This window comes from Pagrus major, chromosome 12, assembly GCF_040436345.1.
Source record: "Pagrus major chromosome 12, Pma_NU_1.0".
In the NCBI taxonomy this organism is placed as follows: Eukaryota; Metazoa; Chordata; class Actinopteri; order Spariformes; family Sparidae; genus Pagrus; species Pagrus major.
Window position 1 is genome coordinate 22,223,368 of NC_133226.1, and position 11,102 is coordinate 22,234,469.

General features: G+C 38.8%; 1 protein-coding gene across 1 annotated transcript in view; it reads right to left on the reverse strand.

Moving 5' to 3' along the window:
* The window catches only part of LOC141005516 (tenascin-like), a 31,862-nt gene extending 25,555 nt beyond the window's left edge, over positions 1–6,307 (reverse strand). Inside the window, exon 1 of the mRNA XM_073477368.1 lies at positions 6,134–6,307. The gene's annotated coding sequence lies outside the window, so the exon portion shown is untranslated. The remainder of the gene's footprint in view (positions 1–6,133) is intronic.
* Between the last annotated feature and the right edge of the window lie 4,795 nt (positions 6,308–11,102).

Genomic DNA, 11,102 nt, shown 5'->3' on the forward strand with positions numbered 1-11,102 from the left:
TCTCAGCAAGAAAACAAATACGCAAATATCCACAAATATTGAACAGTTTTAAAAGCATCTTATATCTGCAGTCTACAGTAAATATTAGCTAACTAACCAAAATGACAACCCAACAATCAGACCCGACAACTGGCCCACACCTTGAAGAATGGAGTTAGACAACAAAAACTGAGAATCATACATACATATTTTCCAGCAGTGATTCTTAACCTGTGAATTCTTACAAAAGGGCACAAATAAAATCTGACGGATTGCAAAATCACAGGACAAGCAGAAAAAACAAATCTTTGCTGCAAAAAATCCTTTAATTTCATAAAACACCTATAATCTTTGCTTTAATTCCTCATAAATTACTGGGTAATTGTATCTATTCAGGCCTCTAAGAAATGTTCAATTTATCCCATTGGGGACACTCCAACTGCTTGCTGGCGTACCACCACAAACATATTTAAGTGTGTTTATTAGAACAAACAACAAAGTCAGAGGTTCCAGGATCCCCTCACTTTACTCAAACAAACATCAGTCTTTGTGGTCCACAAAAGTGGTTTTTGTGAGTCAGTCTGATTATTTACCCTTTGTGCTATTCAAGTACCTGAGTCGCTGTGCTGAAAACAGTACAGCAAGCAACTGTGGGTACAAGAGTCTGCGCAAAAGAGATTTATGTGGTGATATTATTCATTTTTACACCATAGGGCAACCGGAAACAAAGAAATACTACTTTGCTAGTTGTCTTTACATGTGTAGAAAATGAAAAAAGTCAAACAAGCAAAAAGCACAAAAACGTAGTCTTAAACAGCCCAGATTCATCACAACGGCTTTAATACCAAGGAATTCACAGTTGTGCTGGCACATCAAGTTTCTTGCAAAGTACTCTTACACATATTTGAAAAGTCTCAGCTGTTTGTCTGAACTAACGTATATAATATAAAAAAAAGCAGAATTTATCCCATTCACAGGACTCCTTCTGGCCCACGAATCTCAGATGACTTCATCAACTTAACACTTAGAGTGCTATCACTTATGGGAGCCGAACTACTGTAGAACTAATGGGAATTTTCTTCCTCAGCGTGGGAAAGCCTCCCTAGATTACTCAGTGTTGAGTTTCCAAAAGATCTGAGTAAGCACCGGAAATCAATAGACCAACCCACAATGACTTCACAGACTATATTTGTGCACCGGTCTCTACCTCACTAATGGAAACATCTTTGCTTAAGGATTTTTCACATGTATCTCTGCTGCTATGACTGGGAGGAAGCAAACTATACAGTAAAAAGGGGTTGCATCTCTGCGGTGGAGGATTTTGTCCAGATTCTGTGATTAGTAGCATCTGACAGAGCTTGCACATGCAAACCAATGAAAAATGACTTCCAGAAGGGAATAGTTCATGCGGTGAGGGCTATGAAAAGACACGTGCTGCACCTGGATTTAGATTCTCAAAGACTTCTGGAAACTGATACTGATACTCAGCCGCACATCTACTTTTTTTTACCTCGTAGCAAAGGTTCAACTGAGTGTTTGTTACATCTCAGTGTAACCATGACTGCATTCACTTTTGTTCCTCTTGCCATTCCTATGACACTTCCAAACTGTATCCTCCAAAGATACAAAATCAAAACCGATAACAGCATCTGCGCATAAATCAAAACCTTCATTCGAGATAATACCCACAAAACTGATACAAGATGGAGGTAAAAAGTATTTTAAGTTGTCACTGGACGAGAGATATAACAATTCTTCATCCCAGAACAAAATCTGCTCAACAATTCAGCATCCCATCTAGATTTAGACGAATCCATAAATCTTTACAACTGTAAATGTTCCAAATGAAAGAATCCGGCCAAAGTCTGCAAAAATTATACCCACTGCATTCTCAATATTAGACCCAGTCCTTGAACCAGTTTCTACCTTTGACCCCACACCACAGGATTAATGCCACGTTCATGACAGATCAAAGTTATCGTTATTTTCAAGTTTCAAAGCTCGATACATCCCTAGATACAAAAAAACTGGGACTTAAAATACAGACAGCCTGAAAACTAAACAAGTATGGATGCATTGATCCAAAAGATATTATCGGTCGGGCTCTAATTAACATGGGAATCCTCTTCCATCCATCCCACTGGACGTGAAAACTCACAACAAGAATATCAGAACCTCAGTTGACTTTTTAAGATGATCAACAGAAAGGTTCAGGATTAACAGGCAGGTTGAGCCTGTGTGGATTCACCTTTGATCCAAAACACGAAGCACTCATAGGTTGTGATGAATTTTCCTGTTAGGAATGCCTGAGATTTATATTTGTGGAAAACCAATAAAACAGATTAAGTAGCAGGAACAAACAAACTTTGAAGTGACAAGTTGTCGGCTATTGGCCAACAGTCTTTGGATGCAGCGAGTGTCCTACAAGCTGACAGGAAATGTTGTGGTGTTGTTGTAGATCAGAGGAAAGCAGCATGATGAGTGAAAGTTGTCCTTCACTTTGTATCATTTTTGTTTTCTTTCTTATATTTGCATGACAGGCTGGATGATGTTTTCCCTAAATAAAACTGAGAGCTATTACAAATATTTTCCGGTTAAGCTGTTTGGGCTGAGGCAGAAGTATGAAGGAAGACCCCCAACATCAATCTTCTCTTCTTCCCTTTATTGTCCCTGACCTTTGACCCCTCTTTCTTAAGCATTTTTTGCACCTCTTCACCTTATCTGTTAAAGACACAGATCTAAAACTGAGCTTGAGTTTCACGAGTTCTCGCACATCTGGTAAGTGGCAGGATAAAGGTAGGTTATGGCTGGTGTTGTAAATCTGAAAACTAGGTCTGTCAATGTTTCTGATCTCCTTTTTGAACTTTACAGGACGCAAAGACTAATAATTTGCTGTCTCCAAAGCAAAGAATGAATCCTTTAAAATCCTCAACACAGCTCTCGCTGCACGTGTCTCTTCTAGCTATTCTATATTTGAAAATACCTCTATGATTTATACAAAGGTGATTTGATATTGCAGCCATTTCTCTATATCCACAGACAAACTCATTAAACTATATGAGTCTAATAGTGCTTGCAGTAAAAAGCCAAGAATACGTCAGTCAAAGCACGAGGGGTTGAGCGAGGACATTTCGTTTGACTAGGGGACATGGGAAGACAATTTGGAGAGAAAATTGAAATAAATATAACCTGTTCACTAAGCTATAATCCAGAATCGCTGTAGCTTTAGCATTCTTCCCCCATGCTGGCAGCGAGAAGGGAACTTTCCCGCGTGGAAAAGACAAACTGGGAATGTTGGCCCTGGACTGACGACATCTGTTTTGCCTAGTCAAAGAAAAAAAGAAAAGGCACTGAAGTACTTGTCCACACAGTGGCTCAGTTGCTGCAACCTTCAGTAAAACTGAAAGTGTCACTGCATGCATTATTCATTGAATATTTAAATTTGTTGTCTCTGATCAGCTCCATCTGAAGGACTGCTCCTGGACGCTGACAGTCAGTGTCGTCTTCATTTCATACACCGATTTAAACCAGTCACATCCATGAGAGCACAAGTGCAGCATGTCTGGACTCACTTCTTATGGAAAACATTTGTGGTTGACAGCAGCGTGTCACGACTCTGGTCAGCAGTGAATATTAATCCAGATTGTCTCCTTATTTGCTCATCTGTGATATTTCAGCAATTTATTTACCCTGAATGGCAGAGTCATACTTTCACAACATCTTGAACAGTTTGAAATCCTCCTGAGACAGTTAATTGGACAGATTACTGTGGCTGATACCATAATAATAGAAATTATAACAGCTCATGAAGAGATTACAAATTTCCCCACTGCTGCACAGATACTGCTGAAGCAGTCCTTAAAGAATAATAAACCTGAGCTTTGTGTGTCCCCAGCGGAGCCTGAGCAGGATGCAAATCTCAGTTTCAATTTGCATCTACGTGCTTTCTCAATCAAGGGGTAAAAGCTCAACAATTTGTAATAGGAGACTTTTTCTTGATGATTTGTTGTTGCCGCTTCAGCAAAAAACCCAAACATTTGGTAGTTCCAGCTTCTCAAATGTGATTATTTGCTACTTTTCTTTGTCATATATGTTAGTAAATTGAATATGTTTGCGTTTTGGACTATTGGTTAGACAATCAGAAGTCACCTTGGCCTTAAGGAAATCATGATTTTCCAAAACGACTGCTTAAAAAGGTGCTCTGTGGAGTTCTCTTTCTAAAACAAACAAATGTGTTTGTAATCAGTGTTACCCGCCAGATAGTCCTGTGTGTATCCTTGAGGGCTAACAAACATGTTGAGTGCATTTTCTTCCTAATTAAATATTTACAAAGTAGATTGTTTAAGCACTTTAAATCTAGTTTTGTTTATATCCATGTTTACAAGTTTGTAGTCGTTTTCTTCCCTGCCTTTGTTGGAAGCGTTATTGCCACCTGTCGATCAGTGGCACAATCTAACACCACTGTAGGACGAGCTAAACACAATGAGGAACGCCTTCATAGAAAAACACCTCCATAGCGCTAGTAGAGGTCTAAAGAAAATACTGGCAAATTAATCGAGAAAGAAAACCAGTTGGTTGAAGCTCTAGTCTACTGTCAGCGGCTCTGTAAGGCTGTCATGCTGAAAAGGAAACCAAACTGTTGGATAGATAAACTCAAGTATATAAAACATATAGTACTTTTTGTTCTCTAATCTCACATGTGCATTTATGTTGTGCAAGACATCAGAAGATATTCCTCCACTTACAAAACAACCATCTGTGCAACGCCCCCCTCACAACCAGCACACCTGATTCTCAACACTGGCAGATTTACAGTGTCAAAGGCCTAACACTGACACAGAACCTGCAGTTATATAAGCATTGACATTATTATTCATTTGAGTATTCTGTACTTTAAAATTACGTCAAACATGACTTTAATCAGTTTCTTTGATGTAGAAGAAAGAGAGATTATATGATTTTTTTGATAAATAAGCCCGACACAGTGCCCTCACTGATACTCAGTGTCGCCGTGCTGACCCCTTCGAAATTATGACTTGGAAAAAATCTAACACACTCTGCATAAAAGGCGGAGGCGTGTCATTCTGAGTTGTGATCAACCCCTGGCTTTTTGTGCAGAGGTCACGCAGAGGGAAACAGTGTAGGACAAGCCCTGGGGGAGCTCCAGCTACTGAACCAGCTGTCCCTCTGACAGAGGTTTGTTCACCCAGACACCTTTCTCACTCTGCTGCACAGACACATCCCAGGACACCCAACACATAGCAGAGAGGCTGTAAAACATCCTGGCCCGAATATCTGCAGATGGGACATGACGTGGGTTTAGATAAGAGTTTGAGAATTGGGGGAATGACACAAAAAAGCTTAAATAACCTTGACAGAACATCATAGGAGCCGAATGATTATAACCTTCAGCTGTAATTTTTATTTCTGAACTGAAGTTGAAAACCACAGTGAGCCAGAGTTGGATTTCAATTAGGCAGAGCTAATGGACTGAATGGATGAAGTATTTTTTCTCCGTGCCCACACTGGCAAATCCTGCCACCCACTTTTCCCTTAATTTAATCTCCATGATGGAAAAATGACACACAATGAAAACTGAATTGCATTGCCCAAGGTAATGCAATGAATCATCAGGCTGCATAAACTCACCAGACACAAACACACATTTCTTTTAGCCCTCACGCACAAAAACACACACACACACACAGATGGACAGGTTTATTTTTGGAGTATTGATCTATAACCTGAGAAAAATTTGACTGAATCTTTTTGGCATGAAGCGTGTTGGCTGCGGGCCCTTCTACAGTGACGATCAAAGCTGTGGATAACACTTCCACATGTTCTCTCCCTCAGCAGTCAGTCATCACCTCTGATCCTGCATTGGCTGCTATGTGTGTCTGACTGAGGAAGAAGTTGCAGTATACACAAAGAATGTACTTCTAATAAACTGTAATCGATGCCTTCTGGTGTTGTGGTAACCTGCGCTCGACTGAAAGGTACTGTTAAAAAAAAAAATGTGTGCAACTACCACTGTATGTGTCTCTATTTTTAAAACTCATTTCATTTAAAGGAAATTCAACTAAAAGAGCATTAATAAACAAACAAAAGTCAAGATAATTAACTATCAGGGACATACATAAATATATCTTCTTACCTGTACTCGTGCAGGTAAGATGAGGCGCTCCTCCGAGTCTTCACGCATTCATTGAAGCCAAGAAAATGATGCTTTGCTCTGTTGTGTCACTGCTCTGTCTTGCAGCCTCTCCAGCAAGGTGGCAGCTCTGTCAGCCCTCCCTCAGCCAGCTCCTTATCTTTCCTCACAGCTCAGGCTGAGGTTCAGCTCCTTTAGTGACAGAGAGAGAGTGAGTACAAACCAGAGAGGGAGAGGGAGAGGGGGAGAGAGAGAGAGAGAGAGAGAGAGAGAGAGAGTGGGAGTAAATGTCTTTTAAAGTGTTTAGGTCAGACCCCCATTGCTTAAACTCCAACCCTTAAATAGCTGCATTCTCCCTCCCTCCTCAGTCTTTCTTCCCTCCCTCTACTGTAACTAATGGATGCAGAGCTGGGCTGCTGCTGCCTTTAAATGAGATGCCAGTGTTACTGGGAGTCATGACAAAAGCGAGCAGCGCTTGTGGTTGTGCAGGAAAATTAGAGGGGAAAGCCGGGAATGAGAGGAAAGTGAAGTCAGACTGTAGACAGAAGACAGACGATTTCCTTTTAACCATATTAACTTTGCAGTAATGACTTAGGATTTTATCCTGTATGATTAATGCTGAAGAAGTGAAGCATATTCTTTGTTCAATTTACTCAAATTTTTGAATAAGGGAAATCCGCCCCTCAATCACCCATCACCACGACTCTTTATTTCCATACTTAACACTAATCCCTCAGCTCGTAAAAGCTCACAGCAGGAATCTTTCTCCAGCTCTGTGACAGTGATTGATATCTACAGCAGCTGAAACCACACTTTATTATACAATATAAGTACTCTTAACTGAATAAATCGGACATTTTTCCTGATTGAATAGTTCCAGTAATTATCCAGAAAAGTGGACGCCTGACTTTAGGGCCAATCTCCAATTCCTGGAGGAAATGTTTCCTTGCACGGACACAGTTATATCTTGCACAGACATGGTCATGTGTCATACATTTAACAGATGGACTGAGCAGGAAACAGACACATTCTTAACTATTACGTCCAACCATCTTGGATTAAAATGAAAGCAAGCTGCGAGAAAATATGTGATATCAGTTTTGTCAGTCCTGAATGTAAAACTGCAAGACTACTCGGAGTTCAGCTGTGGAAGCAGGCAAAGTTTCACCATACGGCCGCTACACAGTTTAATCTTAATATTAGATTAGATGTGGATAAGGCAGGTATCAGCTTAAACCTTTAAAGTGAGTCTGTGTGACTGGTTAAGATGTTCAAGACATGCTGGTTTGTTGTTTGTAGTTTATACTAAGTGTAAAACACCTTTAGATTCAGAAGATAATACAGATAAGGCAACTAATGTTTATTTTCACTATTGATTATGTGTTGATGACAAATCAATTAATCATTTGGTCTAGAAAATGTCAGAAACTAGTAAAAAAACAAAAAAAAAGGCCCAACAGAATCTCCTAAAGCCCTACGCTAAGTTCTGACTCGAATTACTGCTACCTAGTGACCTTTTTGTCACTAGGACGCTACAAAGTAGCTTTTTTGTAACATCAGTTCTTTGCTGTGTAGTTTTAAGTGAAACCATCTGACTTTCATTCATTTGTGAGGTTTCAAGGACCCCGCAAAACATTGCGTACCGACAAATAAACTAAAAAGTAGGCTTGTGGAAATCTACACTAAGGTTTCATACCACAACTACAAGACTAGGTTTTTCCTTCAATGTGGTGTACTGAACAGCCATGGAAACAATGGAGGGTAAGAAGCTCAAAATGACCAATGAAAGACTGCCGTTTTAGTTGCCATCTCAACTGTGTTTTGCAGACCATATTGAAAGTAATGGCTGCAACCAAGGATTTTCATTCATGAAAATTATCTTCCGTTTTATTTTGATTTCTCATTTGTTCATTAAAATATCAAACAGTAATAAACCCAAGCGCTTAAAGCCAATGAAACTCCTGTGAACTGCTTTTTCTCAACAACCAACAGTCCAAATTCAAAAGGTATTCAGTTTACTGTCATGTAAGACAAACAAAAGCAGAGAATCCTATAAATGTTTGATATCAATTGTTTGATATAATACCACTCATTTGTTTTGCCATTTTTTTCCCCAAACTATACTAATGAATTACAGTAAGGCCTCAGTTTGTGAAACAAATTGTTCAATGTGTAAAGATTTAATCTGCATTCTTAAAAGAAAATAAAAAAAGTACTACATTTCAATCAGAAAAGTTAGTTGTGGCCTTGTTTTTATAAACTGGCAATAAGGAGGAGCATTTAAGAGTCAATGGACTAAAACAATAAATCCTGACTAATCTAACAGTACAACCGAGCTAAGTAGATTTGTCACTTTTCATTGCAGGTTGTTTGTGTCAGGTAAACGAACCTTCAAGACACAAAGACAACAAGTGTCTGTACTTCAGGATCCTGTAATGCAAAACAGGAAATATATGCATGTCTGAGACGGAGTTCAAGTGCGTGTTGAAGAGGGTCCATTCACAAGCTGGGGAAAAACTCGTAAAATCTGTCACCATTCTGTAAATCAAATATTCTCCTAAGCTTCAGAAGACCCCAGGGATCTGGTCTGATGAAGAGCCCTGAAGAATGAGAAAATGTGTGTGAAATTAATTTAAGACTCCACATGTGTTTCACATGTACGACACACTGCAACACAGCTTGTGTGGCTCAGGCGCAAACCATAGAACATATGCAAGCTATTGTGACTGCAGCTATAAACACAATAGGCAGTTATGATTACAACAAGACAATCTGAAGGATGTCTACCACCATTAGAACAAAAACACTTAGGCAACCATGTCTGCTACTTAACAAGACTGAGCCTACAGCCATGCTAGCAGAACTGAGAGGCACTAAAAACAAATACAGTACAGCTGTTTGTCTTTTACAGCTGCAGGTATTTGTACCAATTCATATTTTGACCTGATGATGGTGCTGGATAAGTTAAGGGGTCACCAAAGTTATTGCAATTCAATCCGTACAGTAGTTGTTGAGAATTTGTTCTCAAAACTACAGACGCCAACCATGTGTTGGCACAACAGTAACAGCCAGGGGATCATTAAAGTCATTAGGATTCATCCTCTGAGGACCATGAATATCTGAAACAAATTTCTTAGTAATACATCCAAAATGTGTTGATATTTTACTTAAAAAAAAAAAAAAACACCTGCTGGGGGAACTGCAGTAAAAGTCTGGAGATCAACACTGACAGTAGGATTTATCCTCTGGGGAACATGCACTGATCAGCCACATACCCTTTCAAATATTGCAGAGAACTATAGTGTTATGAGATGGTCAATGTTATTCACATCATCTGTTAGTGAAAAGGTCTCTTCCATCTAGTAAATTGGGAAAATTACCCACTTTCTTCATCTTTTGTGGCAATAAATTAATTATCTTTGGGTTTTGGATTGAATTTGGACTAAAGAAGCAACCCAATACATTTAAAGAAACTATTAAACTATTCTCTCTTTGGGCACTGAAATGCATTTAAGTCTCCTGTACACTTAACAACTTGCCGAAGACTAAACATCTATTGGTAGTTTATACAATGGCATTCTTTCCTAGAAATTATGGTTGATACACCCAATCCATACAGTTGGGCTGTCACACTCCTTGGTCCAGTCCTCTATAATCTCAACAGACAGAACCTGGCATAAAGAAAAGTAAAGTGTCTCCAGTCTGACCTTTGCATTGGGTTGTAATCATAGAGCTCACTGGGTTATGGGTAGTTTGGGCTCAACAGTTCACCTAAAACGAACCACAAGGTCTGTAAATGTAGGTGCAGGTTTATTTTTATATGAAAATTACAAAAAATGACAAATCTTTAATTTACTGACATGCACAAAACTGGGAAAATGATGTGCCAAGTTGCCAAACAATTTTATCAGTTTATATCAACAAAATACTTTGTATGTAACAACTTGGGAAATGTCAAAAAATTTAATTGGCATATGACTGTCAGTTAGTTACAATGCCAACAAAAGACTAATGAAAGAGTCATTTGAGTCATTTAGTTTTGGATCACGTTGAAATATTTACATGCTGTTTAATTATGTAGCTATAAAATTACTGAGTGTGTCTGCAGGAGGTTTTAAAATGGGAGGTATATGTGCCGTTTGATCTTTTCTAGTTAAAGAGTAGAAAAACTAAAAAGGGAAGAACAGGAAACTTTAAAGAAACAGGAAAGTCTGACTTGAAATAAAGTTGCAGTGTAAATGGAGGGTGCGACGAGATGATGTAATTAGATGAGTGCCTGTCAAACTTATAAAACAATGTCAAAAATGTGAAGGAAATATTACATTTAGGCTTGTTCTATGAATTAATTTTCCTCGCTGCTCCACAAAAATCTGATGTTTTCGTCTCTTCAGTGGATGACAATGTAAAGTTACATTGTCATCCGTTTCCATTGCACTGCTGCTTTTTGATTTCTATCAAGAAACCAACCTTTTCAACGTCACCTAATTTTGGGCTATTTTGCAATTTTGGGGTGAATACTTTTTAAGGGCACTATAGTTGCTAATGTCAAGACGTATCCCTACATAACCCGATTGGAAGAAAATAAATAATGTCACAGAACAAGATCATATTATATCGTATCCTCTTCTGTTGACTTTTAGATGTGAGGATTTTCCGGCGGGGGTCACAAGATTTATTATCAACAAACTGTCCGTAAGTCTTAAACATAGCAACACAGAAAAGCTACCTCTCAGATGACCTCATTAGTTTAAATGACCCACTATAACTCTTGCAAATCCTTGACGCAGGCAAGACACTTGATTTAACTGCAGATTAAATTTAATATCTTCAAATGACAGCGGTGGCAGTGATAATTGAGCTGTGGTAGATTCAAGAAACCTTGAAACACTGTTTAACATCAAACTTGTTGAAAATATTAACATTGGCAAGCGGAGAGACAATCAAACAACTGTGGTAGAGACAAATAAGACAG